We start from the raw sequence: 8463 nt of genomic DNA on the forward strand, positions 1-8463 counted from the left end.
CAAAACTAAAGTCAGAAAAAGGAAATAAAAATTAATAAGGACCAGGGAGGAAATAAAGAAATAGAAATTTAAAAACAATAGAAAACAAAAATCAATAAACTAAGAGCTGACTCTTTGAAAGGGTAAGCAAAATTGACAAACCTCTGGCCAGGCTCAGCAAGAAAGAAACAGAACTCAAATCAATAAAGTAAAATATGAAAAAGGATAAATCTCAACTGACAATATACCAAAACATGCCAACAGATTTGATAAGATAGAAGAAATAGACAACTTTCTAAAATCATACAAACCACCAATATTAAATCAAGAAGAAACAGATAATTTGAATAGACCAATAACTAAATTTGAAACCTATGACTTAAAAGAAAAACTCCCTACAAACAAAAGTCCAGAACCAGATAGCTTCATGGTGAATTTTACCAAACATACAAAGAGGAACCTATATTCATCCCTCTCAAACTCTTCCAAAAGATTAGAGAAGAGAGAATACTCCCAAAGACATTCTATGAAGTCACCAACACCCTGATACCAAAACCAGACAAAGATATTGCCAAATAAAAAAATTATAGGCCTATATCTTTGATGAATATAGATGCAAAAATGCTCAACAAAATATTAGTAAACCAAATCCAACAACACACACAAAAAAATCATACACCATGACCAAGCAAGATTCATCCCAAGTTCACGAGGGCGGCTCAACATAGGCAAATCAGTCAATGTAACACACCACAGCAACAAAAGTCAAAAACATATGATCATCTTAGAAGATGCAGAAAAAGCATTTGACAAAATTCAACATCCATTCATGATAAAGACTTACCAAAGTGGGTATAGAAGGAACATATCTCAACATATGAAAGCCATTTATGACAAACCCACATCCAATATAATATTCAATGCTAAAAGCCTTCCCACTAAAATCTGGGTCAAAGGATGCGCACTATTACCACTTCTATTCAAAACAGTAAGGCAATCAGACATAAAAAAGAAAAACTGGTGCTCGCTTCGGCAGCACATATACTAAAATTGGAACAGTACAGAGAAGGCAAGCATGGCCCCTGTGCAAGGATGACATGCAAATTCGTGAAGCGTTCCATATTTTTTTAAAAGGAACACATTTGAGTCAGTTCTGATGAGGTGGATGAACTTAGAAACTATTATACAGAGTGAAGTAAGAGAAAGATAAATATCATATTCTAATACACATATACAGAATCTAGAAAAATGGTTCTCAAGAATTTATTTACAGGGCAGCAATGGAGAAACATAGAGAATAGACTTATAGCCATGGGGAGAGGGGAGAAGAGGATGAGATGTATGGAGAGAGAAACATGGAAACTTACATTACTGTATGTAAAATAGATAGCCAACGGGAATTTCCTGTATGTCTCAACTTCCCTGGTGGCTCAGATGGTAAAGCATCTGCCTACAATGTGGGAGACCCAGGTTCGATCCCTGGGTCTGGAAGATCCTCTGGAGAAGGAAATGGCAACCCACTCCAGTACCCTTGCCTGGAAAATCCCATGGATAGAGGAGTGTGGTAAACTACAGTCCATGGGGGCGCAAACAGGGACATGACTGAGCGACTTCACTTTCACTCACTTTCAGGAAACTCAAATAGGTCCTCTGTATCAACCTAGACGGGTGGGATGGGGAGGGAGATTCAAAAGAGAGGGGATATATGTATACCTATGGCTGATTCATGTTGAGGTCTGACAGAAAACAAAATTCTATAAAGCAATTATCCTTCAATAAAAACTATAAATTAAAAAAAAGAAATAAAATGTATCCAAATTGGAAGAGAAGAAGTAAAACTGTCACTATAGGCAGATGACATGATACTATACATAGAAAATCATAAGGACTCCACATACAAACTACTAGATCTAATCAATTAATTCAGCAACATTCAGAAATTGGTTGCATTTCTTTACACCAACTAAAGAAATATTAGAAAGGGAATGTCCACAAATAGCCCCTTTTAAAGTGGCACCTTTACCTACTGCTGCCACCAACCTCTCTGCACCAGCAGATGCCGACAAAAATCTCTGGAGAGGTCATTGCTGCCAAAATCTTGACTCTCTATGTACAGAAATACGGTGACAGAGTTATGAAGGAGAAGGAGTGGCTTTATTTCTTTGCCAGAAAAAGGAAGAACAAAGTAGGCTAGCAACTCAAGAACTGTGCAACTCCCACTTCCAATCCCTGGAATAGAGAGAGGCTATATTGTCAGGCATTTTACACAGTTCATGAGGCTCTTGTGGCAAGTATACTGGGGTGGTTTGACATTCCCTCCTCCAGAGGATCAAGTTTTGTCAGAACTCTCTGCTATGACCCATTTGTCTTAGGCGGCCCTGTACAGCATGGCTCATAGCTTCATTGAGTTATGCAAGCCCTTTCGCCACAAGGCATCAGTGTAATGGACATGAACTTGGGCAGACTCCCAAGAGATGGTGAGGGACGGGGGGCCTGGTGGGCTGCGGTCCTTGGGGTTGCAAAGAGTCCAACTGAACAACAACAGTAACATATAGTTAGGCAGGGGTATGTGATAAGGATCAAGGAAGTAACAGTCTTGCATTCTTCTTTCTTCTGCAAAATTTCAATAGGATGGGTGGGTTTGCTAACAAGATTAGGGTGTGTGCAGGATTTTAGGTTCTGACACTGAGTGATTTCATGTTCACTTTTCACTTTCCTGCATTGGAGAAGGAAATGGCAACCCACTCCAGTGTTCTTGCCTGGAGAATCCCAGGGACGGGGGAGCCTGGTGGGCTGCCATCTCTGGGGTCACACAGAGTCGGACATGACTGAAGCGACTTAGCAGCAGCAGCAGGGTTTTAGGTGGTGGGGGTCTCTGAATTTCTCTGATTTCTTTAATATTGCCTCTGGCAGTTTTGTGGCCCCTTGATTAGCAACTGTTTGAACCTGCTGTTTGGAATTCAAAGAAGGTCTTAGAGGCTGGAGTCTTGCCTATAAGAAATGGGGGACAAAAAGGCCTCCATGTCCAGGAGGCCCACCGGACCTTACTCCACATCATTATCAGGTCATTGTCATTGTTGCTGTACAAACTACACTTCAGTTTTCTCTTTTAAAATCAAGTGTCACCTTGGACTTCCCTGGTGATCCAATGGTTAAGAATCTACCTGCCAATGTAGGTGACTTGGGTTTGACCTCTGGTCCAGGAAGATCCCACATGTCACAGGGCAACAAAGCCACAACTACTGAGCCCATGTTCTAAAGTCCTCAAGTAGCAACTATGGAGCCCACACACCATAACTACTGAAGCCTGGGAACCCTAGAGCCCAGGCTCCACAACAAGAGAAGTCACAGCAATGACAAGCCCACACACCGCAACTAGAGTGTAGCCCTCACTTGCCGCAACTATAGAAAGCCCAGGCACAGAGATGAGGACCAGACACAGCCATAAACAAAAATAAAATCACAAGCAAGCAAACAAAAAGACCCCTAGGATTAAACCTGACCAAAGCAGTGAAAAAATACATGCTGAGAACTATAAAACATTATAAAAGGAAATTAAAGAGGACTCGAGGAAATGGAAAGGTATCTCATGCCCTTGGATTGGAATAATTCATATTGTTAAAATGGCAATGCTACGCAAAGCAATCAACAGATTTAATGCAATTTCTATTGATTACCCATAACATTTTTCACAGAACTAGAACAAATAATCCAAAATTTTACATGGAACCATCAAAGATCCAGAATTGCCAAAGCAATGCTGAGGGAAAAACCTAACTCTCCCAAACTTCAGACAATAGAGTGTGATATTGGCATGAAGACAGAGCCCAGAAATAACCCCACACACCTACAATAAATTAGTCTTTGACAAAGGAGGCAAGAATATAAAATGGGGAAAAGGCTCTTCAGCAAGAGGTTCTGGGAAAGTGGATAGCTCTATGTAAGTCAATGAGGTTAGGACATACCCTCACACCATACATAAAAATAAACTCAAAACCACATAAAGACTTAAACATAAGACATGACACCATAAAAGTTTAGAAGAGAGCACAGGCAAATATTCTCTAAGATAAATCGTACCAATGTTTCCTTAGGTCAGTCTCCCAAGGCTGGAATGAAAAATAAACTAATAGGACCTAATCAAATTTACAAGCTTTTGTACAGCAAAGGAAACCATAAACAAAACGAAAAGACAATCTACAGAATGGAAGAAAATATTTGCAAATGATGCAGCCAACAAGGGTGTAATATCTGAAGCATACAAATATCTCATACAACAACAGCCTGGTCAAAAAATGGGCAGAAGACCAATAGACATTTCTCCAAAGAAGACATACAGATGGCCAAGAGGCACATGAAAAGGTGGTCAACGTCACTAATTAATTAAAATTGCAAATCAAAACTACAATGAGTTAACACTTCATGACAGTCAGAATGCCCATCATTAAAAACTTTACAAAGAATAAATGCTGGAGAGGGTGTGGCAAAAAGGGAACCCTCCTACACTGTTGATAGCAATGTAAATAGATGCAGCCACTACAGAGGTCCCTCAGAAAACTAAAACGGAGCTACCATATGATCTAGCAATCCCACTCCCAGACATTCATCCAGAGAAAACCATAATTCAAAAACTACATGCATCCTTATGTTCACAGAAGCACTATTTACAAAAGCCAAGACATGGAAAGAACATAAATGTTCATCAATAGGTGAATGGATGAAGAATATGTGGTACATATTGTTGTTCAGTCGCTCAGTCACGTCTGACTCTTTGCAACCCCATGGACTGCAGCATACCAGGCTTTCCTGCACATATACACAATGCAATACTACTCAGCCATAAAAAGATGAAATAATGCCATTTGATGCCATTTGCAGTGATATAGATACGACTAGAGATTATCACACTAAATGCTGAAAATCAGAAAGAGAAAGACAAATAGTGAAACAAGGGTAAGGGGGCAGGGCACAATCTTTGAAAGAATGAGACAGCCCGAGGACACAACACAAACTGATTAGAATCAAATAGGTCCAAGACAAATCAACTGACTAGACCGGAAAGTCTCCATCTCTTCCCCCAAAACAGTTAGAATAATGCTCTCACGCATTAGCCCATGAAATTCCCCAGCCCATAAAAGCTAACCACACCACATCTTGAGGCCACACTTGCTCTCTGTGATGGGCCACTCTCTGTCTGTGGAGTATGTTTCTCTCTGAATAAATTCACATTTTTCCCTATCACTTTGTTATTTACTGAATTCTTTCTGTAATGAGACATCAAGAACCTGAGCTTCATTTGGTCCTGAAACCAGGTCTGTGATCTCAGCTGGAAAACCATGCCTTTGGGCTGGGTGGGAGTCCCAGCTATGTGGGTTCAAGTTTTCCTCTATTTCTTTGCATAGATCACTTGCTATTCCAAAGAATAGCAAGGAGAGATAAGAAAGCCTTCCTCAGTGATCAGTGCAAAGAAGTAGAGGAAAAGAATACAATGGGAAAGGTTAGTGATCTCTTCAAGAAATTAGAGATACCAAGGGAACATTTCATGCAAAGATGGGCACAATAAAAGACAAACGATATGGACCTAACAGACCTGGAAGATAGCAAGAAGAGGTGGCAAGAATACACAGAAGAAATATACAAAAAAGATCTTCATGACCCAGATAATCATGATGGTATGATCACTCACCTAGAGCCAGACATTCTGGAATGTGAAGTCAAGTGGGCCTTAGGAAGCATCACTACGAACAAAGCTAGTGGAAGTGATGGAATTCCAGGTGAGCTATTTCAAATCCTGAAAGATGATGCTGTGAAAGTGCTGCACTCAATATGCCAGCAAATTTGGAAAACTCAGCAGTGGCCACAGGACTGGAAAAGGTCAGTTTTCATTCCAGTTCCAAAGAAAGGCAATGCCAAAGAATGCTCAAACTACTGCACAATTGCACTCATCTCACACACTTGTAAAGTAATGCTCAAAATTCTCCAAACCAGGCTTCAACAATACATGAACCTTGAACTTCAAATGTTCAAGTTGGATTTAGAAAAGGCAGAGGAGCCAGAAATCAAATTGCCAACATCCGCTGGATCATCAAAAGGCAAGAGAATTCCAGAAAAACATCTATTTCTGCTTTATTAACTATGCCAAAGCCTTTGACTGTGTGGATCACAATAAACTGTGGAAAATTCTGAAAGAGATAGGAATACCAGAACACCTGACCTGCCTCTTGAGAAACCTGTATGCAGGTCAGGAAGCAACAGTTAGAACTGGACATGGAACAACAGACTGGTTCCAAATAGGAATAGGAGTACGTCAAGGCTGTATGTTGTCACCCTGCTTATTTAACTTATGTGCAGAGTACATTATGAAAAAGGCTGGGCTGGATGAAGCACAAGCTGGAATCAAGATCGCCAAAAGAAATATCAATAACCTCAGGTATGCAGATGATTCCACCCTCATAGCAGGAAGTGAAGAAGAACTAAAGAGCCTCTTGATGAAGGTGAAAGGAGAGTGAAAACGCTGGCTTAAACTCAATATTCAAAAAATAAAAATAGGGCATCCTGTCCCATCACTTCATGGCAAATAGATGGGGAAACTATAGAAACAATGACAGATTTCATTTTCTGGAGCTTCAAAATCACTGCAGCCATGAAATTAAAAGATAATTGTTCTTTGAAAGAAAAGCTATGACAAACCTAGACAGCATATTAAAAAGCAGAGACATCACTTTATCAACAAAGGTCCATATAATCAAAACTATGGTTTTTCCAGTAGTCATGTATGGATGTAAGTGTTGGACCATAAAGAAGGCTGATCACTGAATATCTGATGCTTTCAATCCATGATGCTGGAGAAGACTCTTGAATGTCCCTTGGACTGCAAGGAGATCCAACCAGTCCATCATAAAGGAAATGAGTCCTGAATATTCATTGGAAGGACTGATGTTGAAGTTAAAGCTCCAATATTTTGGCCACCTGATGCAAAGAACTGATTCACTAGAAAAAACCCTGATGATGGGAAAGATTGAAGGCAGGAGGAGAAGGGGACAACAGAGGATGAGATGGTTGGATGGCATCACTGACTCAATGGACATGAGTTTAAACCAAGTCCAGGACATAATGAAGGACAGGGAGGCCTATCATGCTGCAGTACACAGGGTCACAAAAAGTCAGATACAATTGAGTGACTGAAGAACAACAAATGTAAGAGCACCTAAGCAGATCAACAAATATTAACAGATCAAATGGGAGAAACAAACAGCAATACAGTAACATGAGGGGACTTTAATACCCTACATGGATTGGTCATCCAAACAGGAAAACAGTACATTAACATTGCCTTAAATGTCACATTAGACCAGACATGTTAATAAACATTTAGGATATTCCATCTAAGAGCAACAGAAAACTCGTTTTCCTTGAGCACACATGGAACATTCCCTAGGACAGATCATCAGTTCAGTTCAGTCGCTCAGTCGTATCCAACTCTTTGTGACCTCACGGACTGCAGTACGCCAGTCTTCCCTGTCCATCAGTAACCCTTGGACCTTGCTCAAACTCATGTTCATCGAGTCCATGATGCCATTCAATCATCTCAATCCTCTGTCGCTTGCTTCTCCTCCCATCTTCAATCTTTCCCAGAATCAGGGTCTTTTCCAATGAGTCAATTCTTCACATGAGGTGGCCAAAGTATTGGAGTTTCAGCTTCAACATCAATCCTTCCAATGAACATTCAGGACTGATTTCCTTTAGGATGGACTGGTTCAATCTCCTTGCAGTTCAAGGGACTCTCGAGAGTCTTCTCCAACACCACAGTTCAAAAGCTTCAATTCTTCTGCACTCAGCTTTCTTTACAGTTCAACTCTCACATCCATACATTATGACTGGAAAAGCCATAGCTTTGACTAAATGGACCTTTGTTGGCAAAGTAATGTCTCTGCTTTTTAATATGCTATCTAGATTGGTCATAACTTTCCTTCCAAGGAGCAAGTGTCTTAATTTCATGGCTGCAGTCACCATTTGCAGTGATTTTGGAAGCTCAAAATAAAGTCTGCCACTGTTTCCACTGTTTCCCCATCCATTTGCCATGAAGTGAAGGGACTGGATTGCCATGACCTTCGTTTTCTGAATGTTGAGCTTTAAGCCAACTTTTTCACTCTCCTCTTTCACTTTCATCAAGAGGCTCTTTAGTTCTTCTTCACTTTCTGCCATAAGGGTGGTGTCATCTGCATATCTGAGGTTACTGGTATCTCTCCCAGCAATCTTGATTCCAGCTTGTGCTTTTTCCAGTCCAGCATTTCTCATGATGTACTCTGCATAGAAGTTAAATAAGCAGGGTGACAATATACAACCTTGACATACTCCTTTTCCTATTTGTAACCAGTCTGTTGTTCCATGTCCAGTTCTACCTATTGCTTCCTGACCTACATACAGGTTTCTCAAGAGGCAGGTCAGGTGTTCTGGTATTCTGATCTCTTTCAGAATTTTCCA

The 8463-nt window shown here is 40.3% G+C and overlaps 1 non-coding gene across 1 annotated transcript; it reads left to right on the forward strand.

Moving 5' to 3' along the window:
• Nucleotides 1-999: 999 nt before the first annotated feature.
• On the forward strand, nucleotides 1000-1106 carry LOC138074651 (U6 spliceosomal RNA). The gene has a single exon (XR_011144482.1). It is a non-coding gene; the product is annotated as a U6 spliceosomal RNA (small nuclear RNA).
• Nucleotides 1107-8463: the final 7357 nt, after the last annotated feature.

This window comes from Capricornis sumatraensis, chromosome 2, assembly GCF_032405125.1.
Source record: "Capricornis sumatraensis isolate serow.1 chromosome 2, serow.2, whole genome shotgun sequence".
Taxonomy (NCBI): Eukaryota; Metazoa; Chordata; class Mammalia; order Artiodactyla; family Bovidae; genus Capricornis; species Capricornis sumatraensis.